At 43.0% G+C, this 26371-nt stretch overlaps 1 pseudogene; it reads left to right on the top strand.

Moving 5' to 3' along the window:
• The first annotated feature begins 580 nt into the window (after positions 1 to 580).
• Positions 581 to 26371, top strand: LOC117354883 (annotated as a pseudogene).

Below are 26371 nucleotides of genomic sequence, written 5' to 3'. Positions count from 1 at the left end.
AGATAAATAAATAAAATATAATAGTGGTGCCGATATTTCACAGCATACAATTTTATGGGAGTGTGTGGTGCAGGGGTTAGAGCTACAGCCCCAGCATGCTGAGGCTGTGGGTTCAAATCCCTCGCTGCTCCTTGTGACCCTGGGCAAGTCTCTTAAATCCCTTCATTGCCCCAGGATGAGTTTGAGCCCACCGAGACAGATAGGCAAACTTGATAAAGTACCTGAATGTAAACCATTTAGGACAGGGATCTCAAAGTCCCTCCTTGAGGGCCACAATTGTGACCAGCCAGGTATTCTCCCTGCTCAGGTCCCAGTTAGGACAGAGGAAAAAGCAGAAAGAAAGAAATCCCGGGGAGGAATCGGGAAGGTACAGGCAGTTCCTGACAATGATAATAACTCTGTCCACTGGGGGAGCCCAAGAGGTCCTTGGAACACTGCCAGGTCAAACACAGCAGGGCGTTGCCCCAAGGTACTTAAACCTGTAACTGAGAACAGGAAGGGAAGCCAGCTAGGGAGAAGCTTTAAGCCCTTTCTCCCTAGAGAGTCTCTGGAGCCAAACAAGTGCAACAAGCCTATTCCAATGGAGCTGGTTGAGGCTGGTCAGGCGGAGGAGCCACAGTTGCCAGAAGTCCAGTCCATGGAAGTTGAGGAAAGCCTGGCAGAATATGATCCTGAGTTTGTGGAAACTATGCAGGTGGATTTGGCTTCCACCCACAAACAGTGAGTGAACTTGGTTTGTTTTGGACTGTTTTAGGAACTATTTTTGATTGCAAGCTAGAGAGTGATTTTTCTTGGGGAGAGGTTTTGTGTACATCCTGGGAGGGAATTGGCAAGTCAAGTTAAAGACTTCATTTTGCAAAACCTATCACTCTCCTGACCTGGCAGTGAGTGGAACTGGCCAGAGGCTTGTGTGGACTTTGGGCACCAGTGTGGAGTGAGTGCCATGAACTGTATTATGTTTGTATTTTGAAACTGCCTGCGTGGGAGCAGACAGGGCTGCGACTGAGGGGAATTAAACTCTCTGCCACAGCTGAAGTTGAAGCACTGCTGAGAGCAAGTTAAAGACTTTATTTTGTGCTGTTATTTGCTTTCCTGGTTTGCTACTTTTTGTGTTGCTTTCATTAAGAACATTCTGACAAGTTTGGCGATTATTTTGAAAGACTACTCACCTTGAGACAATAAGGAAATAAATTTAATATTATTTTTCTACGAAAGGAAAATTGTAGTGACTTTTGTTGATTGATTTTCTTTTCCTTTTTATTCCTGTGTGGAGTTCGGTCCTGCAGGGTGGCTCCAGTCCGGGCCACACGACTGGGTGTTATTTTGGGTGGCTTACCACTGAGAGTACTATTGAAGCCCTGACCTGGGCTACAGTGGGCCACACAATCCAGTCGGGTTTTCAGGATTTCCCCAATGAATATGCATTGAAAGCAGTGCATGTACATAGATCTCATGCATATTCATTGAGGAAATCCTGAAAACCCGACTGGATTGCAGTCCTCAAGGAGGGACTTTGAGACCCCTGATTTAGGATATAAGTCGTATATAAATAAATCCACTTACATGCACTTTAGAAAGCTCCTAAAAACACATCTTTTCTCTAAATTTGGCAATCCTTCTTAAGATACCTTTGAATGCTGCTCAGCCATATCATGAGTTTGATCAGCTCTACCGCCTTGTAAATATACACTCTTCTCCCTTGTAAACCCCACTGTCATCCCTCCTACCTAGATATGTTGTAGCTCACTAACTCTAGTCAGTTTTACCTCTTTCTGTAAACCACACAGAACTGAATGGCTTTTACAATATATAAATAAAAAATTATGTTATGTTATTAATGGCTGTGAAGACTGTAGGCCAAGCTATGGGTTTTTTTTTCAGAATAAACTGTGTTATGCCAAAAAGAAACTAATGAAGAACTTGTCTGTCCACTTCACAGTTCAGTTGCTGTGCATAGAGAAGAAGCTTACGGAGACATCATAAGCTTCTTTAATCGGTTCAAATAATTTGATGCTGTACCCCATCTTTAGAATTTCCAGAATAGTATATGCAAACAAATTGTGCATTGTGGCACCAAATACATCATCAGCTTTACAATGCATCAACACTGGAATGAGTGGAAAAACAAGCAAATGCATACTATTAACAATAATTATCCCCTCCAAGAAAAAATCTAATTGATTCAGTGCAAATTGTAATCCAAAACCAAGAATCTATTGAGATTAATGTCCAAGTGTGAGAATCAGGCACCAATGGACGCATTCTGCCTTCATCATACACTATGAAACTCCTGTTTGCAGAAATCTTATGGACCAACCTCCAGTAAAACATATAAAACCAATGTCCCTGAGTTCGTTTGACAAGGAACAAAAACATGAAAAATCATGGATAACAACAGTGCATGCCATGCTCCATGAGGAATCAGAAGGGGGACAGTTCTGATCAAGTGGTCATCATACCATGCTTCTAGATATGATGCTATTAGAACAGCTGATAAATGTATTTAAGCCCTTCTACCATTATTCTGTGAAAGCAGCTTCACCAGGAATGATTCAACATGGAATGGATCTTGTAAAAAAAAAAAAAAAAAAATATCTCAGACCAGCCACTTTCTTCCATTGCAAAGACGGTCCAGTGAACCTTTCCTGAAATGTTTGGAGAAGACAAGTTTCTTGTAATGAAAGGAGGGCTCCACATTGAAATGGCTCTGTGATTGGCCATCCTACTCCAGGGTGCCTCCAACAGATATTCCACCAGAAATCTTTTCCACTTGTAATTTCCAGCATTCGACAATATAACCTTATCCATCCAATATCAATGAGCAAAAAGCTAGAACCAACTACCACTTACACTATGATCTTGTAACCACTTATCTCTGGTTCAGAAAACTTTTAAAAGCATTTCTGTACCAAAACAGGGAGGCATCCCTGAAGTAATTGAAATGGTAATTGTAAAAGCCTATTTCTAAACTGTCTTAATGCAACTCCTGGGACATAATGATGAGTCAACGATGACCTACTTGAACTTGTAACTATATATTTGTAACTATGACCTAACTATATTAATAACTTACTGATCTTCCTGTGCTAGCAACTTTATTAAATGTCCATGTCAAACTGGGCTAGATTCACTAAGGGCATGGATCGGATCTGATCTGTGTCCGGGGGGCTGATTCACGAGTCGCCATCATGCAAATGAGGGCAATCGGAATCACGCCGCCAACCACCTGCCCGGATCGCTCTATAGCGATCCCAACGCATGCACAGATCATCTGTAGATATTCTGCGCATGTGCAGGCTCTCCAAGCCCGGCAGAGCTAAATTTTACTTTTTTAAACCGATTTTAACTTTTTCGCGAGCCTGTGGTTTTAACCCGCTTTAAGCCTGTGGGTTAAAACCACAGGCTTGCACTGTGGGGAAGGGCAGGAGAGTCAGGGCAGCAGGAGAGATTCAGGGTGCGAGAAGGTGATCAGGGTAGGCAGGAGATAGCAGGAGATTGGGGCTGAGAGCAGAGAAGCAGGGCGGCAGAAGACAGGGCAGTCAGAAAGGACCTCAGCGAATGGTCCTCAGCAGTCGCTTATTTTTGGATCGGCCAGCCCAGTTGGTGTTGCTTTTTTATTTTAGTGAGTCGCTTCCTGCCTACATTTGAATGCCGTTCCCCCTCATTTGCATGCGCGGATCAGAGGATGATAGGGACAGAGATTAGTGAATCAGGTCGGAGGGAAATCGGGTTGTAAAGGGGTCACTAAGTGGTCAGAAGTTGATTGGTTGGCTTTAGTGAATCTGGCCCATTGTAACTTCCTGGGTAACTGATCTAACCTCTTATAAAGTAATCCGATCTTGAACTGAATAGGTACAGGCGGAATAGAAAACCTGATTACCATAACATAACACAATTTACAAATTAATAGCAATAAGAGGAAACAAAATGACAGGGTGTAGTGAGGTCACTCACCAACAAGAACAATTCTCAGGTTCTGGTTCTGGTCTGCATTGTCCTAGTCAGGTCACATTTCATGCCTGGCGGAAGGATACAACATATTTTGTTGTTTTAGCTTTTGTTTCTCCTCCTCCTCAGGATTTTACAGATTTATTTTCCTGCTCATTCTTTTTTGACAAGCCTTTAATTTTCTCTTTTGGGAAATGTCTCTCTCTGATTGCATAGTGCAATAGGAAATACAGGTCTGTTTCTATTTCTTCACGATTGCATTTCATGCAAAGTCAGGCTTTTTTGGGCTTCCAGTTCAGTTTTAGTCTTATTCTATATTTGGTGAGGGTCTGCAACCACAGAGATACAATCTTTAAGAGATTTCTCAGACCATGGCATTATGTAGTACCCCAAGTTCTGCTTCACACAGAGAGTGGTTGACATCTGGAATACTCTCCCAGGGGAGATTATTGCAGAATCGACAGTCCTAGGCTTCAAGGGCAAACTAGATGCATATCTCCTTGAGAGAGGCATATAGAGATATGGTTGGCTATAGGGTAAGCCAGGTGTATACCTGGCAGGGCCTCCGCGTGTGCGGATCACCGGACTAGATGGACCGAAGGTCTGATCCGGAGATGGCGCTTCTTATGTTCTTATGTTCTTAACTCCCTCCTGCTCACCTAAAGCTCTCCAGTGAAATACCCTATTTATCCTAGTGCCCCTAGAGTAGAGGTGAAGGGCAAAATACCAACTATTCCTCACCCACAGCTCAACTCAGCTAGCACAAAAACCTTTACTAAATACATTTGCAACCTTTGCTTTTATAATTTATCTTCTATTCTCTGTCTTTGCTTATTCCTGGTCTTTTAGGGCTCCTTTTACGAAGGCGAGTTAGGGCCTTAATGTGTGTAATAGCGCGTGCTAGCCGCTACCGCCTCCTCTTGAGCAGGCGGTAGTTTTTCAGCTAGTGTGCGCTATAGCGCGCACTAATTCGTTGCGTGCATTAAAAACGCTAACGCACCTTCGTAAAAGGAGCCCTTAATGTTTCCTCTTTGCCCTCATATTCTTTTTCTATTATGAATTCTTTTATAGCCTTCCTCTTATTTCTTTCATTTCCATGTATTTGTAGCTCTAAAGCTTGTCTCTCTACCTTTTCTAATCTCACTTCCTGATGCCACTTATTCTTTTCTCACATTCATCTCTTCTCTCCATCATGACCACTACTCTCTCTCAGTCCCTCTTTTCCCACTCCCACAGAGCTACCCTCCATCTCTTTCTTCCCTCTTCTCTCTGCAGCTTTTATTCCCTTTGCTTGCTCTTTTCTTTTCCTTTCTACCTGATCACGTTTCCTTCTCCCATTCCCCATTACAGCCTCCCCGAGTTCCTCTCACCCTCACAGCCTGGTTCTACTACTCTCACACAGCTACACTTCCAGGGGCTGATATCCAGCCCGCGCCTGGCAGTGCAATGTCTGCCTGATGCCAGTGTTCAACCCAGATATTCAATGTTATGATATTGCCGGCAACCGTCATTGAATATCCAGTTTTATTTTTAGCTGTGGCAACTTAACTGGTTATGCCGACTAAGTTGTCCCAAAAATGCCACTGCTATCGAAATCCGATTCTGAAAAAGGAAGCCTTTTTTTTTTTTTGTTGAAATATATTTATTAAACAGCAAAATGCACGCATACAAAGGTAACAAAATAAAACAGTTTTCTTATATATCTGCACATTATAATCTCCAACTATCCCACCCTCCCAACCCACCCTATAAACCCAAAGCATGAGCATTCAAACAATCACAATTCCAAATTATACATTCAAAAATCTACTGCGAGCGTGAGGGGTAAGGTCCATCCAAAAGTGTTCCCAAATTGCCTGAAAGCGATGTCCTGGACTCCCATCAAGAGCTGCAAAGTGTCTACGTTCCAAAGAGACTTGAATAATCATCAAAAATCTCCAATGACTATACGTCAGAGGGTCAGTTGACAGCCAATTAGTCAAAATAGCTTTTTTGCCCAAGAACATCACTCTAGCTATAAATCCCAACAGTCCTTTGGGTTTAGGAGACGATATCTGAAAAAAGCCAAAAAGTGCTCTGGGCTTAGGCAGCCAACACCTGCCCCATAATGAGGTCGTATAGCGACCCAAGCAAAACCAAAATTGTGTAATATACGGGCAAGACCAAAACATATGTCCCAGAGTGGCCTGAGCCTGTGCACATTTGGGGCAGTTATGCACTGAGGTAATTCCCAGCCGGAGAAGAAATTTAAGCTGAAGTTCCCAATGGAGTACATTAGAAGACAACTTACGCAAATTCTTCAAAACCTATTGCACCTGTAATGCCGTAAGCGTACACTGCAAGTCCTCCAACCAGGTGGCTGCTAGGATCTCCAAATTAATAACCTGTTGCGTGTCACGGATTCCCATATGATGAAAACGTAAGGGAATCTGTTGCTGAGCAGAGAAACTGAATGTCTCAGAAAATGCTTCCCGACAGTCCTCTGTTAAGTGGCACGCTGGCAAGGATTGTATATAATGGCGGATTTGCCAATAGGCAAACAAATCCACCTCCAGAAGTCCAAAGGTTTGTTGCAAGGAACGAAAAGAGGCAAGATTCCCATCCTCCATGTGCAATTGGAATATATATTGTAATCCTCGGGATGCCCACCTCCGAAAAGGGGGGTTCTGCAATCCTGGAACAAAAATCACAATTATCCTGCATTGGAAGGTAAGGAGAAATCACTGAAGACAGTTTTAACAACCGCAAACCCATCACCACGTCCGCCTCGCTGAAGCAAAGAAGGGATAATTTGCCACCACGGTGCGGAGAGCTGGGGCTGAAACATGTAATAAGTAACTAATATGGTAAGGATGTAACACCAACAACTCTACCTGTGTAGCAGAGAAATAAGCTGTACCTCGAAACCAATCATTAATGTGTCTCATCTGGCAGGCCAAGGCGTACCAGTGAATGTTCAACAGACCATAACACCCTGCTCCCTGGGCAAACACATGTGCGTAAAGGTCATACACGGCCTCTTGCCCCCCCAGAGATAATATTGTAAAGCTCTAATAAGTTGAACATGGTGGGCATGAGTTAACAACAATGGTAAAACTTGAAAACCTTATAGCCATTTCGGGAATAGTACCATATTATACAAGGCCACTCGTCCTGCCACCGATAAGGGAAAAGTTTTCCAAAGTGTAAACTGGCGCCTCGTTTCCTCCAATAACGGAGACACATTGCATGCATATAGGGTAGACAAATCTCGAGACAGCCATACCCCTAAATATTTCAATGCCGTGGAAGCCCAAGAAAAGGGAAACCCCCCTTCCCAGGTATGCTGGAGATCAACAGGAATAGCTAGGACCTTGGATTTAAGATAATTCAACGTAAACCCCAAATAAAACCTAAACTCTTCCAGAGATTGCAAAAGCTAAGACCTTTATCGTATGGTCTGCAAATGCCATCCCTGTCATAGCAGGATCCTTCTTAGAAAAGGCTCTAAGTAAAGCAGAAAAAGAAGGGGGGACAATGGGCAACCCTGCCTTGTTCCTCGTTCTATCGGAAAACTGTCAGTTATGGTGTCATTTATTAATAAGCGCGCTACTGGGGATGCATACAAAGTCCTTATTGCATGTGCATACCACCCCGTCACCCCCAAATAATCCAAAACACCAAACAAATAGGACCAGTCAACCTGATCGAAAGCTCGGGCTGCATCTAAACTCCCCAATAACAAAGAAATGTCATGCACTTGTGCATGGGCCATTGTTAAAAGCACCTTACGAACATTTTGAACAGACTGTCTGCCCTTCACAAATCCTACCTGTTCGACCCCAATGAGATTAGGAAGAAGTAAAGACAAGCGGTCTGCCAAAATCTTAGCCAAAATTTTTACATCTACATTATGGAGGGAGATGAGGGCGATAGGATTCGATAGAAGTAGCCTCATTTCCCGGCTTTATAATTAGTGTAATCCAGGCCTCATTGGCACCCGGGGGAAAGCTCCCTTATGTAATAACTTGTGTAAAACAGTCTCTCAAAGGAGTACCAATCTGAGAGGACAGCAATTTATAAAATTTGGCTGTAAAGCCATCTGGTCTGGGGGCAGAATAGTTCCTCTGCAGCTGAATCACCCTCTGCAATTCTCTAGGTGTAATAGGGGCATTTAAAGAGTCAATGTCTTCATCATGAAAAAGAAGACTTTTAACAGAATCGGATTTTGATAAGGTGGCATTTTTGGGACAACTTAGTCTGTAGAAGAATTGTATGACAGATAATTTAAAAGACCCCCGACGCAGGCCAATGGCCATAACACTGACAGTGTCAGGTCATTGATGAATAAGGAATATTAAGTCCTAGTGCTGCAGGCTTGTACACTTTTTTATGGTGTAAATTATATATCGATGAAATGCTGACTGCAAAAAATTGCTTCATTGAAGGAGGAAAAAAGACCTCAAATTCCCTTGGCAAGCAAATAAGATAACATATGCCTGTGACACATTAAAATTAAAGTTGACAGATGTAAATTCTCCAACATTGACATAATTCAGTCACTAAACTGAAAAAAAAACCCCCTAAAAACATTTCTTCTACTTTTGTTGAAGCTGCTGGTAAATTTTGGTTTCAGTTTTGGTTACGGTGCTGAAACTGGCTCAAAATTATTTTTCTGCCTGGTTTCAACAGAAAAGTTATATTAATGTATAGCCATGTTTATGGTTTTGGTCAAATATAAATGACAATACTCGTATCACAATTTAAAAGAATTGATTAATAACTTAAATAGTGCTCAAACCCACAATCTTAGTGTTCTAGTGTAAAGACACACAACACCAGTTGCCATCAGACCATCATGGCACTATTAATGTCAGTAAACCCAAAGCATGAGCTGTTTCTAGGTAATTTATGGAAATTTGTATTATGTATTGATATATTTTATAAACAGCATTAGTGTTCATTTTTTGTAGTGAGATGTTAAATTATATTATATTATATTATATTATATGTTTTTTGATAGATAATCCCTTCCTGAGGAAGCACAAGGCGAAACTCGAGTAGAAGGGAAGATATTTGTAATTTTTGGCTTCCAGAAGTTATTATTTATTAGCACAAGCACTTTGACACCAGCTGCTTATTAAATGACCATTGGAGAAGCAGTAACCACCACAAAGATAAGTTTATTTTATAGTAAATGGTTGTTGTATTGTCATATGGTGATACAGACATTAATAGTGCCATGATGGTCTGATGGCAACTGGTGTTGTGCGTCTTACGCTAGAACACTAAGGTTGTGGGTCTGAGCACTATTTAAATTATTAATCAATTCTTTTAAATTGTGATATGAATATTGTCATTTAAGTTATTATCACAATTGAAAAAAATATATATATCCCTATATTTATTTATTTGGTCAAATATAACCATGTGTTTTTGGTAGAAGCTGAAAATTTGTGCTTTGTCTTGTCTATCTGCCTTCTTCCCACCAGTAGGCATTCTTGGGCCTATCTTACAACCCCTTGTGGTCTAAGGTTATCGTGGAGGAGGAGTGATCCCACTTACTCCTTCTTAGGATTACCAGATTTTTTTTTTTTAATATATATAATATTTCTTTATTGAGCAAACCATCAAACATAAAACAGAACAAAATACAGGAACATCCAACAATCCAGCAGAAAACGCCCATCCGGGCGTACACAAAGCAAAGAAGAAAAACACAAGGAAGATCAGATTGCTCATAAAACAAGTGGAGCTCAATACAGTTTTTCTATAGAACACCCTCCAAAGTCCCCCCATAACACAATGAGACACCCCAATACCAAAGCCCGCAGTACTATGCATCAGAAACAACGGGGTCTACCCCCCATCCCCCCACCCACCCCTGCTCCCGACCTGTGAGAGACATAGACGAAATAAACAAATTAAACAACAAATAAACAAAACATTGACAAAGGAGAAGCCCAAGAGAAGTAGAAAAGAAACCTGCAAGAAAAGGGAGAACCAAGTCCAAAGGAAAGAAGAGGAGAACAAGAAAGAGATGGAGAGAGGAATCCCGCAACAGAATCTACAGGAAAAAAGGCCCAATACAGATTAACAATTTAATAGGAGACTCCGCTCACGGTGGGGAAGGGTCAGCCAATACTCCTCCCAGACATCCTGAAATCGAGACCACCTGCGTTCATCCCTAGTGCCCGCAGTTCGTCTTTCCAAGAGAGCAAGGTCATAAAGAGACCCCTGCCATCGAGAGAAAGAGGGAGCATGCAGCTCTCGCCAAAAAGTCAAAATGGCTTTCTTAGCCAACAAAAGGGCCTTGGAAACAGCTGCCGCTGCCCAACAGTGCAACCATGAAGCTCCGCCTCCTGGTAAAAAAGAGCTATACAGGGGTTACAGCTTGGCAGTCCCGGAACCAACGAGGACAAATAGGACCAGATTCGCTGCTAGAAGGCTCCCACATATGGGCAGTCCCAAAACATGTGCCCCAGGGAAGCAGGATTTGCCGAACATTTGGGACACCCCGCATGATCTGCAATACCGGCCCGGTGTGCTCTATGAGGGGAGATAAAAGCCCTGTTAATGAATTTATATTCCTGTTCCCTATGTAGCATATTACAGGATATGGCGCGCACACGGACAAAACAGCGAGATATTAATTCAGACGGAAACATGCAGCCCAAGTCAGCACTCCACGCCCCTGCCAACCAATTAGCCCGTTCGGTCAATAAAGGGGAGCCCAAAACATTGACATAATATCGCAGACGTGGTGCCGCATCGTCCCCCAATGCCAAACACTTCCTCAGGTCCCTTGCCACCGTGCCGCTCAAACGACTCCCAGAAAGGCTGAGAACATAATGACGTAGCTGGAGGTAGCCGAAAGCGTCCACCCTATCCAGCTTATACAGTGATCCCTATTCGGCCGAGGAAAGAAGAGTGCCACCATCAGAAACAGCATCCCCCAGTCTACCATGTGCATGCCAAGTCCGAAACACTTTGCTGTGACTTCCCGGTTGAAAGTGTAAGTTACCCACCAACGGGAGTAGAGGAGTGGTATTAGAGTTTATGCCCATATGTTTACACAATAATGTCCAAATGTGTCTCATATAGGCCCAAACAACATGTCCCCTGTAGGCAGAGTCCAACTGGGCAGCAGGAGCGTGTAGTAAAAACAGCCCAGAGATAGGATGTAAAAAATCCCTGTCCACCAAAAACATTAAAAAAGAGGAGCTCTCCATACACCAGTCCCGAAGCAGTCTAGCCCCACATGCCAGATTATAGGCGCGAATGTCTAGCAGTCCAAATCCCCCCTGCGACTCAGGCAACATCAAAATGCGTAAAGAAAGCCGAGGCCTGCGCTCTCGCCATAAGAAAGTACTCAAGGCACTGTACAGCCGAGCTATGTCCCCGGTCCGTAACCACAGCAGAAGAGTTTGAAGCAGATACAGCCACCGTGGGACAATCATCATGTTATATAAGAATATACGCCCCGCAAGGGACACCGGCAAATCGCCCCACAATCGGAGTAGCTCCACTGTGCCCCGCAGCAAGGGCTTCACATTGATCTCATAGAGTCGTGGGAGGGAAGACGGTATCAAAACCCCCAAGTATTTTACCTGCTGTGGAGCTTCCTGGAGCGGGAAAGTAAAAAAAAAAAAAAAGAGAACATGTGGCCCCGCCCCGTTCTACCCCCATTCATGCCCCATTCTGCCCCCATCCCCACCCCATCCTGCCTCGGCCCTGTTCCGCCCCCAGTCATGCTCCCACACAAGCCTTCATCATTTTAACTGAGCTCAAGACTGCATCTGGAGGGCCGCTGAGCATGCGCAGATTTGATGCAATGATATGCACGTGCATGCAACATCATCATGTCACATCTACTCATGCTCGGAGGTCCCCCCTCCGCCGAAGCAGCCGAGAGCTTAAGTTTTCTGAAACCCAGACAACTGGTATAAAGAGGACATATCCAGGTTTACCCAGACATCTGGTAACCCTACTCCTTCTCATTCCGTCTCTGTTCTCAAGATGTCTACCCTGACTAGGGAAAGGAAGGGAGGACTACTTTTGTTTTTTACTGCAATTGCAAGTAATGCAGTTATAATCTTACACAATAGATTACATGATAAATATAGTGCTCCAAATACTATATATACTCAAATATAAACCTAGATTTTTGGGCCAAAAAATTGACCACAAAATGGTGGTCTTGGTTTATATTCAATTCCTTCCCCTCTGAGACCCATCACAGGCCTCTGACCGGGCCTACATGGAGCCCTGTTGATCCAGTGGTGAGCCAGGGCAAGAATGATATTCCTATGCTCCTGTCCCATGCAGTCTCACTATTCAAAATGGCTGACACAAGTTCCCACAGTGATTGCCATGCTTATTTACCACCTTTTCATGAAGAAATTCACCCAAAGTGGTTACAATACATTGAATAGTAATCAGGTACTCTTGAGTATTTTCCCTATCTGTCCTTCCACTGGATTCCCTATGCCCCCCCGAACCACCCCTCACCCCTGAACCATTCCCGTATCTCTAGTGACGAACACAGCAGGAGGGATGCCCAGTCCCTCCTGTTTGCAAGCCTGCCACTCTAAAATGGCAGGCCTTCCCCTTCTTGGGATACACAGGGAGGGGCTTTAAGCGTCTGAGCCAATCTGGGCCTTAGGCCCTCTGCCCGGTTCATCCTGAGATACAGAGGGAGTAGCCTACAGCCCTGATTGGCTCAGATGCCTAAGGCCCCTCCCCTGGGAGGGCCCCTAGATATCTGAGTGACTCAGGGCCTTAGGTCTCTCCCCATGCGTCCCAGGATGCACAAAAAAGGGGAAGGCCCGTCATTTTGTAGTGGTGGGCCTGCGAGCAGGAGGGTGTCAGGGTATGTGTTGCTTGGCTACGAGAGGGAGTGGGCATCTATCCCACTGCGGGGGGGGGGGGGGTGTCATGTGGGGGGGTCACTTGATGTCGGTGGCAGGAAGGAGTGGGCATATCTCCCGCTGCTGGGATGGGGGTGTTAGGGGACAATGTTTGGCAGCATGAGGGAATGGGCATCTCTTCTGCTGCAGGCGTGGGGGTAGCAGTGTTGGGTGATTGTGCGATGCAGGAGGAGGGAGTGGCCATCTCTCCTGCTGATCTTCAATTTGGGTGGTTTATTTTTTTTAATTTGTGTGTGTGTGTGTATGTATATGTGTGTTTAGGGGCGGGGGGTTGAGCTGTGAAACCTTACTTTTTAGTGCCTGAGCCAATCAGCGCTCAGGCACTGACCAGAAAGTAAGGCAACAACAGCTCAGACCTGTCGGCAAATTTTGGCTTCAAATGTGGCACAACGAGGTTAGAGAATCACTTGGTGATTATAGAGAATCACTCAGCATGATCCTTTTTATATTAATGACTTTGTTGTACAATATTTGCATGAGACTGGTAGAAAACTCGGATAAGACCTCGGTTAGCTGTTTTGATAATCCGCAGGGGGGGGGGGTTAGCCAGTATTATAAGATAAAAAATCAGCAGGTTGTTTAATTAGTGTTGAGATATTATGTAATGGAGTAAAGAAAATAAATTGTTTTAGCTGGCTTTTCAAATTTTTTGTCAGTGCTAACAAAAGTATTGAAAATGTCAAAATTACTCTTATAGGAGGTGGTGGGAGCTATAGTATGTGGCTGACCGGGATTTAAGCCAATCTCAAACAAACCTATGTGTGCTTAAGAACTGTGAATAAAATACACCGACGTTTGTGTGAACAAGTGTCTGTAAACATCTCTGGGTAGACTGAAGGGCATACGTCTGCCTTCATGCCAGTTGTTATGTTTGTTTTCTCCTAATATTCACATTCCCAGAAGTCAAAAGGATTTCAATTAAACAGGTATAGTCCTTACTTATTTTATACCTGTATATTCCCAAGATATTTCAGATAAGCTGGTTTTCCCCTGAATTTTCAGTCAGTTCTATGGAAGAGTCACATGGATAAACACTCGGGCCAAAGAAAAAGGCTGAGTATGCACTTACAAAATCCACGAATCTAGGAGGAAAAGTAAAGAAGTAATTTGTATGTATACATACCAAGAATGAGATGAAAGAGATGTAAGAGATGTAAGAGATGAAAAACTGAGTAATGGGATGAAAGGGAGTAAGGGGGAGCAAAAAAGAGAGCTGAAGTAAAGGAAATGGCTCATAGCGACTTATAAGTTCAGCATTTGTACAGTCAATGTGGGCAGACTAGATGGGCAATTTGGCCTTTATCTGCCATCATGTTTCTATGTTTCTAATGTAGGTTTTGATATAATATGTTGAGGGAAAAATTGATGCTAGAAAAATCTAGCCACTAAAGGTTTTGAATAGAGAGCTCTCTCCATTAAAGGTCCATCAGGGATGCCATGTTTCTTCATATTTATTTTCAATTACTCATACACAGATAATAAAATGCCCCAGTAAGGCAATAATAATATTTCTTTACTGCAGGGATCTCAAAGTCCCTCCATGAAGGCTGCAATCCAGTCAGGTTTTCAGGATTTCCCCAGTGAATATGCATTGAAAGCAGTGCATGCACATAGATCTCATGCATATTCATTGGGGAAATTCTGAAAACCCGACTGGATTGCGGCTCTCAAGGAGGGACTTTGAGACTCCTGCTTTACTGCAAATACTCAAAAGTGAGGGTTACCCTTCTAAAAACATAAAATGTAGTGCTTGGAACATGACTCAAATTATGTAGCTAATTTGTAAGAGTAAATTAAAACAAGCATGCAGACCAGGGCTCATGGAATTCGTTCTAATCTTTGTGTGTGTGTTAGAGAATGACACGGTAATGAAAATAGTCCCAATCCCCTCTCTGTCCCAATTCTCACCCTCTCCACTAATTTAAACATATAAATAAGTCACATATAGTTTGCAGAAAAGAAAATCTATTTACCCATTACAAAAAATACTGATTATATAGCTCACTATTTCCTACAGTTCATGTAAAGAGTCCATCAACTATTTCAAGTTTCAGCTGTGCTCTTTGCCTGTCTGTGGTAAGTCCAGCTAGTGAAAATGTACTTGAGTTACTGTATGCTGGAACACCAAAATGATACTGTGCAAGCTAGATTCACTAAACCTTCCGATCCTGTATCTGTACCGACGATCGCAAAACCAGTAAAACTGGTTTTGCGATCATTCCCCGACCCGATTCACTAAACTGCTGCCTGAGCAATCTCCTCTCCGATCCGATCCGATCCACCCATGCAAATTAGCCAAGCGATTGATTCACTAACAATTGCTTGGCTATTTTGAATCGGGTTTTACTATCCTAAAACCCGACTGCTGCAGACACAGTTACCAACAAGTCTGCCTGTTTTCTGTTAATTTTTTTTAATGGCACTGATATTTTGCATGTATTACACACGCAAAATATCTGGCCAATTAAAAAAAAAAAAAAAAGCCCCCACACACACAAATGTGGCCCTACGGCCCCCCCCTCTGAAGAAAAAGGCAGGAGGGATACCAACTCCCTCCTGCCATTGGCGCTCCCCCCAACTCCCTCCTGCCATCAGACCCAGCTCCTCTGAAAAAAAAACAACCCAAAACTTCCCCGACGCTGCCCACCCATGCAAATATGGCAGGAGGGATGCCAACTTCTTCCTGCCATCGCAATAACCATCCTGCCATCGGAAGTGCCCACCCCCTCTCCCCATACCTTTAAAAAGTTGGGAGTAGGAGTGGTGCTCAGTCCCTCCTGCTCCAGCCTCCTCCGATGGCGAATGCGAGTCTTAGGCCCCACCTTGGTGCATCATGTGATGCATAGGGAGGGACCTATGGCCCTGATTGGCTATCAGGGCTCCCTTCCTCTCCCCACCACTTTAAAAAAAGTGGCAGGAGGGAGTTGGCATCCCTCTTGCCATTAGTTTGATGGCGGCGGGCTGTGGGTGGGTGGGGCATCTGGTGGCAGGAAAGAGTTGGCATCCCTCCTGCCATATCTAAGTTGTGGGGAGGTTTGGCTGTGGTGCCGATGGCATGAGGGAGTGGGCATCCCTCCTGCTGTTTGTTTTGGGTTGAGATGGGGGTGGGTGGAAAGAAGGAGCACCGATGGCAGGAGGGAATCAGCATCCCTCCTGCCATTTTTTTTAAAACGGTGGAGGGAGGAAGGGAGCTCTGACAGCAGTGACTGAGCGACTGAGTCAGGGAGTTTGCATGCAAACTTAATAGTGAATCAATTATTGTTGGAAAATCGGCCAGAGAATCAACCAACAGCGATTGAATCGCTATTGTTAGTGAATCTAGGCCTTAGTATCTGTATATAAAAAGGTGAAAAATTTATTTCACACTAACCCTTCCAGTACTCATTGTTTAATGAACTCAGAGATAAGAAGTGAACAGTAAAGTTATAAGTTATGCAAAAAATAAGGATGGCAAAAAGTTTTTGACTTGACTTAATCACCCTTTTATTTTCTATATTCTGAATTATTTGGCTCATTCTAGTTCATTAAAATCAATAGGTGAAGCATAACATAACATTGTGCTTATTGACCGCGTAACCAGAAGTTCAATGTGGTTTACAAAAAGTTATAAAAGTAAGCATATTACATAAAATAAGATGGTTAGTTAATCAGTCAAATATTTAGAAAAAAGATAGGTCTTCAATTGTCTTCTAAAATGTCTGTAAGAACGGGTTATAAGCAATAATATTTGAAATTCGTTGTCATGAAGAGCTTCCTGAGATGCCAAAGTATGATTAAGAAGTTTCTTACTCCTGCAACCCTGGACAGATGGAAAATTAAACAAAGGATGAGTTCTTCTACTGTGTCTGTATGAAGCCAAAGAAAATCTATTGACTAGGTAAGAAGGAGCTATACCATAAATAGCCTTATAACAGAAACAGCCTAATTTAAACAACACCCGAGCTTCCATAGGCAACCAATGCAATTCACAATAAAAGGGTGTGACATGATCATATTTCTTCAGGACATAAATCATTCTGACCGCTGTATTCTGTATTAATATAAGTCTTGCTAATTCTTTCTTAGTGACTGTCAAATAGATGATATTACAGTAATCGAGAAGACTCAGTAATAACGATTGAACCAGTAGTCTAAAAGCAGTAGATTTGAAATAAAATCTAATTGTTAGTAATTTCCATAATGTGAAATGGCATTTACATACTACAGCATCTATCTGAGTTTGCATTGTAAGATGCTGGTCTAGAATAACTCCCAAAATTTTAATCGCTGGATGAATTATGTATAGAGTTGAATTTATACTAATGGATGGTTCAAAGGGAATTTTACTAGAGGTTGCCATAAAAAATTTTTGTTTTGCCAGAGTTTAGTTTGAGTTTAAATTTTTGCATCCAACAGTGAGACTTTTTAAAAATCCTTTTTTAATCAAACCTGCTTAAACTTACTTCAAGAGTGACACGAAGATACTGTGTAGCCAAGAGGGGTGAATGATACTGGCGTGAAGACCCAGATTCTATAAAAGATGCCTACAGGCACCTAAATCAGCGTACCTAGCTGATTTAGGCATCTAACTTAATTATATACCCCACCCCCCTTTTATCAAGCTGCACTAGAGGTTTTTGGTGCAGGCCGGTGCAGTAAATGCTCCAACGCTCATAGGAATTCTATAAGCTTTGGAGCATTTACTGTGCCTGCACTATAAACCTCTAGCATACCCTGATAAAAGGGATCATTAATTAGATTAATCTGCGCCAACATGCTTAATTGGCACAATAATTGGCTTAAAATAAAATTAACTACTAAGGTGCCTACCAGAAAGTGGGCGTGGTAAAGAGCAGATCATGGGTGGATCTTGGATGTGTTTTCAATCTAGGTGCCTAAATTGGACTTAAGCACCAGTATTTAGACTAAGAAAACCCTGGCATATATGGAGGGGGGAGGGGGGTTCTATTATTTTGATGCCTACAGGTGCCTAAGTCCAATTTAGGTGCCACTAGGCGTGAATCTATAAATGGCATCTAACTGAAGATTGATAGCTGCTATGTGCCACGTTCCTTGGCGCCATTTATGGAATTGGGCTAAAGAATCCAAGACAATACCAAAAGAGCGCAGCAATATATAGAGTGGCATGAAGACCCCAAGGCATAGGGAGAATGGCAAGGCAACACTGCTATTGGCACGGAGGACCCCAAGTCACTAGAAGAGGGGCACAGCAAAACCAACATTGGCAGGAATAACCTTAATCTTCATGCAAGGGGTTAAAAATGAACCTATTGGATGGATGCACGAGTGAGTTCCACAACACAACCAATCCTGCATGGATGTTCAATGCACTATTTTCAGGACTGCTCAGAAGTGGCTGTTGCCAGCTAACTTTTCACGCTGGCAACAGTGGCTCACTAACACCTCCTCATGTGTCCACACAGCAGAATTATTGTATCTCAATGTACTGTTGCCATAATAATTACTATGCTTCATTAAACGAATTTCAAAAAGGACAAAACCTATCTTTAGAGTGTTATCTTGAATTGTGCAGGAGAGCCAAATGCCGACATAGCTGTGTTTGAATCGGGAGCTGCCCCAACGCGAACTCACCTCGGCAGCCGCAAGGGAAGGAGTTGGTCGGGTGTGGGAGCCGAACTCCACCCCCAACGGCCCTTGCGGCGCCTTTCCTTCTTTAAAGTTTCCTGTTCAGGGCAGCCCCGTTTGAATCGGGAGCTGCCCCAACGCGAACTCACCTCGGCAGCTGCAAGGGAAGGAGTTGGTCGGGTGTGGGAGCCGAACTCCACCCCCAACGGCCCTTGCGGCGCCTTTCCTTCTTTAAAGTTTCCTGTTCAGGGCAGCCCCGTTTGAATCGGGAGCTGCCCCAACGTGAACTCACCTCGGCAGCCGCAGGGGAAGGAGTTGGTCGGGTGTGGGAGTCGAACTCCACCCCCAACGGCCCTTGCGGCGCCTTTTCTTCTTTAAAGTTTTGTGTTTTCAGAGCAACTCTGCCTGTCTGACCTGACTAAAGGAGCCACAAGGGAAGGAGTTAGCCTAGTGAGGGAATCCAAGGTGGGGGAGAGAGACCGGGAGAAAGACCGGGTCGGCGAGGGAGGCCAACTCCACCTACCCTACCCTCTCCCCCCCCCCCCAGCAGCCTCAACTAATTCTTTTGATTCAGGGCAGCTCCATTGATATCGGGAGCAGCCCCAACTAACCAAGACACAGCGTCCTGCGGCTGGGGAGAGCGACCGGGCTGGCATGGGAGACCAACTCTGCCTCCCGACGCCCCCCCCAGCAACCTCAAACTAATTCTTCTGCTTCTGGGCAGCTACATTGCTATCGGGAGTTGCCCTAACCAAGACTAAGCGTCCCGCGGCAGGGGAGAGAAACCGGGTCAACGTTGAAAACCAGCTCCGCCTCTCGACTCCCCCCCCCCGCAATCTTTGTGCAAACGTATTATTGGTAACACGGGAAACCAACATAACAATTAACACAGGAAGGAATTACAACAACCAGCAAACATGAAGCTCTTATTGATCCTATTGATCTATTTATTAAGCAATAACATTAGGGACGTTATCTCACTCTATCCAAAACTTCACTCCGTTCATTACCCTGCCACACCCATTAGGCTTCTAACTAACCAACAGGAAGAAAGAGTAAATCATATTAAAGTAATCACAAGCAACGGTAGAACACACCGTACCCTCAAAAAAAGGACAAGGGAATTAAAACCCATCAAAATCACCACACTCACCATACCCATCAAAACAACCTCTGTTCCCTGCGCTTACCTCAACACTAGATCAGTAAGGAACAAAGCTTTCTTAATCAAAGATTGGATCATCAATAAGCAGTTAGCCTGCCTCTTTCTAACGGAAACATGGCTACTGTCTGAAGAGGATCCAATACTAAACGACCTTATACCAGATAACTATAAAATTCACATGTTAAACCGCGAAGACAGAAGAGGGGGAGGACTGGCAGTCATCCTTAAGGAAGAACTCGAACTTGACTTAGTAGATTCCAAGATAACCAACCAATTAGAAATACTAGCATGCAAAATTAGTAACAAGGATCTAGAAGAGTACCTCTCCTGCATCCTATTTTATGTCCCGCCAAAAAGCTGGTCAAAGGCCAGAGAGGACTTCTACGAATTCATTCTACAAAATTCAATCACTCCGTCTTACAATATTATAGCAGGAGACGTAAACCTACATTTAGAGAATGAGGACAATCCTGACACGAAAGATTTTAAAAACTTCCTATCCTCACTCAACTACAATCTCCCTTCATCCACACAAACTCATGAAAAAGGCCATCAGTTAGATTTGGTAGCTATGTCCACAAAGGAGATCCTAAATCCTTCTATTTCTTTATCTGACGGTATCTGGTGCCACGACATCTGGTCCGATCATTTCACCTACTACTTTAACTTAATCTGGAATCAACCAAAAGAAAAAACTCACCCAAAGATAAAAAAAGAACATCTCACAAGGGGCCACATCAACCCAGAGGAATACTGGGCACATTACGAATCACGTGAGGAAATAAATGAAGAGGATGATTTCTGGGAACAGTGGACGAAAACAAGCACATCCATCTTAGATAAAATTGCCCCTAAACGAAACAGAACAAACTGCTCAAATAAATATAATAAATGGTTCGACTCTGAACTATTAAAAATGAAACAATCAGTAAGACGACTAGAAAGGATCTGGAATAAAACAGGAGAAATATCAGAGAACAATTGGAGATCCAACATAAAGGATTACAAACAATTGATAAAAGAAAAACGAAAAGCATTCTACTCATCCAAAATTCATACATCCAATATGAGTTCAAAAGGAGTCAACACTAAAGAACTGTTCAACTTGGTTACAAATTTATTTGATACCACACGTCACAATCAATCCATGCACGACACAAAACTCCCATCAGCAGACGATCTAGCACAACACTTTGACTCAAAAATTATGAACCTAAGGAACAATTGTCCAACAAACAACATACATGCACATCAAATAGCCAACATACATGAAAATGAAATACCAGTGGATATGTTTTGGAACTCCTTTCAGGATCTAGAATGGAATAACTTCATAAAACTCTATAACAAATATACTAAATCACACTGCATTCTAGATCCCTGTCCCCCTAACATCATGAAAGCAGCCCCATTAGACTTTAAACTAACACTGTGGGGTTATCTGACCAATAAGTTCAAAAATGGAAAATTCCTAACGAACAACGGTCACATTATAATCACCCCAATTCCAAAAAATCGTAAACAATCCCTAACATCAGTAACCAACTATAGACCGGTAGCATCCATTCCATTCTTCGTAAAAATAATGGAAGGTTTAGTACATACCCAATTGATGGACTACCTTGATCAGTTCTCTCTACTACATGAAACCCAGTCTGGCTTCAGACCTCTGTTTAGCACTGAGACGGTGATTGCAGCAACCCTAGAATACTTACGCAACTTATTCAGCAAGGGCCATAATGCCTTAATCATGCAATTTGACATGAGCTCGGCCTTCGATTTGGTGGATCATGAGAAATTGTTACAATGTTTAGACGCAATCGGCATCAGAGGTGAGGTATTTGACTGGTTCCGAGGATTCCTTACGACCCGCACCTATCAAGTACGTTTCAACTGCAACCTCTCTAAAACATGGAGAAACCCCTCAGGCGTTCCACAGGGGTCTCCATTATCCCCACTACTCTTCAACGTCTATATATCATCACTAGGCTTGCAGCTGGCCCAGCGGGATATAAAAGTATTCAGTTATGCGGACGACTTTACAATCATTATCCCGTTCAATACTTCTCCCTCCGAAATCACCCGCACGGCAACAGAAGCGCTAAACCTGATGGAACAATGGACCACAGAATTCAGACTGAAGCTTAATTCAGATAAAACTAAATTCTTTATAGCCTCGCCACACCCACCTGTCACCACAACACCACTACGCATTAACAATCTCAACTACCCTATTCAACCTACAATGAAGGTTCTGGGGGTAATACTGGACCAAGGTCTAACCATGAAAGACAATGTGGACTCCCTAGTCAGAAAGGGGTTTTTTACTCTCTGGAAACTTAGGTCCATTAGAGCATACTTCGACGCTTCAGCATTCAGAATTCTGGTACAATCCCTAATACTAAGCCACCTTGATTATTGTAACATTGCCCATCTGGCAATCTCCCGGAAGCAAATGCAGAGACTACAACTGATACAAAATGCAGCAGTCAGGTTGATCTTCGGGTTGAAGAAGTCCGATCACATAACCCCTTCCTACCGACTCCTGCACTGGCTGCCAATGGAGGCACGTGCGAAGTTCAAGCTGGGATGTCTCTGCTTCAAGGTACTATCTGGTCTAGCCCCTAAATATATAACTGACCTCTTCTCCTTCTCAACCAATAGACATAAGAGAAGAACACACCTGAAGTTCGTTTCCCCACCGGCTAGAGGATGCAAATTTAAAAGACACCATCAACAACTTCTATCGTATCAAGCAGCCTTATGGGGCAAAGACCTGGAAAAACTAATTACACACACACAAACAACTATGGTGAATTTAGGAAACACCTAAAAACATACATGTTCTCGAAATACCTAGGTAACGAATCTGGACAATAGACCCCATCACAATCCCACCCCCAAATCTGATCTTGTAAACTGTTAACCACCAATCTCTAACTATGAATGTTCCATTCAATTTGTAGAATCTTTCTAATTCATTGTAAACCGCATAGAACTTCACGGTCCTGCGGTATATAAACTGTTGTTATTATGTTATTATTATTATTATTATCTATTGGAAATCTGGGGAGCAAAAGGTACAAGCTCTAGTGGACACTGGGGCGGAGGCATCTATTATATATGGGAACCCTAAAAAATTTTGGGGCCTAGAATACAAATATCAGGATTGGGGGGGAAAATTATACAAGCAGTACAGACAAAACTGAGATTAAAAATTGGACAATTACCAATTCGGGAGTATACTGTACTGATCACTGAGATTCCTGAATATATAATAGGGATAGATATCCTGAAAGGGCTAACCTTACAGCTTTCTGATGGAATTTATAGTTTTGGCAAATCGCCAGCCATTCCTATGAGATCAGTATTGGTGGGAAAATTACCTGTTCCAATAGTAGTACCAATCTCCACAAAAATTGTAAACATGAAACAATATCGCATTCCGGGAGGGCACGAAGAAATTACCAGTACAATACAGCAGGGGTGTCCAATGTCGGTCCTCGAGGGCCGCAGTCCAGTCGGGTTTTCAGGATTTCCCCAATGAATATGCATGAGATCTATTTGCATGCACTGCTTTCAATGCATATTCATTGGGGAAATCCTGAAAACCCGACTGGACTGCGGCCCTCGAGGACCGACATTGGACACCCCTGCAATACAGGATTTGGTGAAAGCGGGAGTAATAAAAACGGTTACCTCCGCCTTCAATAATCCTGTATGGCCCGTCCATAAGGCAGATGGAAGTTGGAGAATGACAGTAGATTACCGAGAATTGAATAAACACATGCCACCTTTAAGTGCCGCTGTTCCAGATGTGATAACACTGGTTGAACAAATTCAATCACGAACTGGTACTTGGTATGCAGTTATTGATTTAGCCAATGCATTCTTCTCTATTCCTATAGTGGAGCAATGTCAGGAACAATTTGCATTTACTTGGCAAAGGAGATAATATACATTTACCAGACTACCACAAGGATACTTACATAGTCCCACTTTCTGTCACAAGATTATAGCAGAACATTTAGATAACTGTACCTTACCTGAAGGAGTAGAATTTTCACACTATATTGATGACATCTTGATCCAGGGTAATACAGAAAAGGAAGTTGCAGATGCTTTGGCATTGGTAGTAGAAACAATGAGACAGGCTGGGTGGGAAATAAATCCAAAGAAAGTGCAGGGACCAGCACAAACAGTGGTATTTTTAGGAATTAAATGGTCAAAAGGGTGTCGAGAAGTGATAGAGAAAGTTAAACAGAAGATTGTAAACTTCCCCTTCTCCCCAAAGTAAGAAACAAACCCAGGCCTTTATTGGCCTTTTTGGATTCTGGAGGCAACATATTCCACACTTGGGGCAAATCCTATCTCCTCTGTACAAAATCACAAGGAAAAAATATGATTTTGTCTGGACTGAACACGAGGAGCAGGCTTTCCAGAGAGCAAAGGAAGCTATTCAGCAAGCCATGAATTTGTGGCCATTAAAGGAGGGTCCAGTAGAATTGCAAGTGAGTGTGCATGAGCGATATGCTAATTGGAGCCTATGGCAAAAGCAAGCTGGACGACGAGTGCCTTTGGGATTCTGGAATAGGACCCTCCCGGAAACTGGGACCCGATATACACCCTTTGAAAGACAGCTACTAGCTTGCTACTAGGCTTTGGTAACAACAGAACAGTTGACCATAGGACACGAAGTAATGCTACGACCAGAAATACCCATTATGACATGGATCATGAGTGACCCAAAAACTCATCGTATTGGACATGCCCAGGAACAGAGTATCATAAAATGGAAATGGTACATCCAACAGAGGGCTAAGTCAGGCCTCCATGGAGTAACGATGCTGCATGAAAAAGTATTTAATGTGCCCACAGAAGATACCCCAATGCAAGTGGATGACATATGTGAAAGTCCCATTCGGTGGGGAAAGACTTATCAAGAACTAACTGAGACACAGCAAAAGCATACCTGGTTTACAGATGGTTCCTCCAAATACCAGGGTCAACTGAGACATTGGAAGGGCGTGTCCTTCAATCCAGTCACAAAGCAACTGCTAACAACTACCAGAAAAGGAGAGAGCTCACAATATGCTGAACTATATGCAGTGTGGCAGGCCATACGGCTAGAACAAGGACAACAATGCCATATCTTTACTGATTCATGGGCAGTAGCGAATGGAATGACAACTTGGATGATGAAATGGAAAAAGGACAATTGGACAATTCATAATAAAGAAGTCTGGGGAGCCAGACCATGGCAAGATATTCTGGAATGGGCCAATACTACCGTAATAACAGTGTACCATGTGGATGCACATGTTGTGAAAGATACGCTTGACACTGTTTTCAACTCTGTTGCAGATAGTGCATCCAAACTCACTGAAACAGAGTTGGCAGAAGAACAAAACTCTTCCACCCCGCACGTTGTGGTCATGGAAACAGATGTTGCTTCTGAAATGGTCATGGCAACATGGGCACATCAAAACTCCGGACACCTTGGAGAGAAGGGAACTATTAGGTGGGCACATGACAGAGGAATACATTGTACTGTAGATATGGTAAAGACAGTAATCAGTAATTGTCATCTATGTAAACTAGCTCTCACCTCAACGCAGCAGATGCACCCAATTTTTGGGAAAATAGCCAGAGGCAGGCTACCAGGTCAGATTTGGCAAATAGATTATATAGGCCCTCTACCATTGTCTAAAGGATGTCAATATGTGTGTACCATGGTAGATACCTATTCAGGGTTGTTAGTGGCTTATGCTTGCCGGAAAGCCAATCAAGAAAACACAATTAGAGCATTAGGATTAATTACATTATATTACGGACACCCTCTAGAAATACAGTCAGACAGGGGGACTCATTTTACAGGTAATATGATTAGGGATTGGATCAATGATAACAATGTTCAATGGAGACTACATGTAGCTTATCATCCACAGGCCTCAGGACTTATAGAAAGGATGAATGGATTATTAAAAACCCAATTAAAGAGATTAGGATATCAGTCATTGCGTAGGTGGAGAGAACATTTAACTGAAGCCTTACAAATTTTGAACAATAGACCTATAGCTTCACATACTACACCCCTGAATAGGATGCTGTATTCCACTCTTGAAGCAAGTGACAAAATTTGTACCCTCCAGTTTTGGACTGTTAGACCTGGAGTACAGCTTCCTATAAGGGCCACTGATGGATCTGCTGGACTAGATGTATATTGCCCTAATGAATGCAAATTGGATCCACAAATAGTGAAACCTATTCAAACGGGTTTGGGGGTGATTATTCCAAAAGGATATTATGGACAGATTTGTCCGCAATCAAGTTTGGCTCTTAAAGGTGTAACTATAATGGGGGGTGTCATTGATTCAGACTATCGGGGCGAAATTGGAATATTATTATTAAACCTTGGAAAAGATGCTATCATTCTCCAAAAGGGGGATCGTGTTGCACAATTGATAACTATTGCAATTAAAATGGAGGCTCCACAGTTAATTGATAAACCCCTGCACCATTATGGCCGAAGTGAACAAGGCTTTGGGGCAGCTAATGTAATTAAAGCTGGTATGAGAATCTGGTGGAAGAAACCACTCCAACCAATAGTAGGAGCCACCGTAATAGCTACAGATAGTATTTTACAAATACTAGTGGATGGTTAAAGATTCTTTTTCTTTCCACAGGACCTAACATGGAAGTGTATCGCCATTCTATTTTTGGTATGGTACGGACAAACTGCAATAATGCCAGTGAAGAGTGA

Source organism: Geotrypetes seraphini, chromosome 2 (assembly GCF_902459505.1).
Source record: "Geotrypetes seraphini chromosome 2, aGeoSer1.1, whole genome shotgun sequence".
NCBI classification, from domain to species: domain Eukaryota; kingdom Metazoa; phylum Chordata; class Amphibia; order Gymnophiona; family Dermophiidae; genus Geotrypetes; species Geotrypetes seraphini.
Note: the sequence above shows the minus strand (reverse complement) of the source record. Positions and strands in the feature narration are given on the sequence as shown.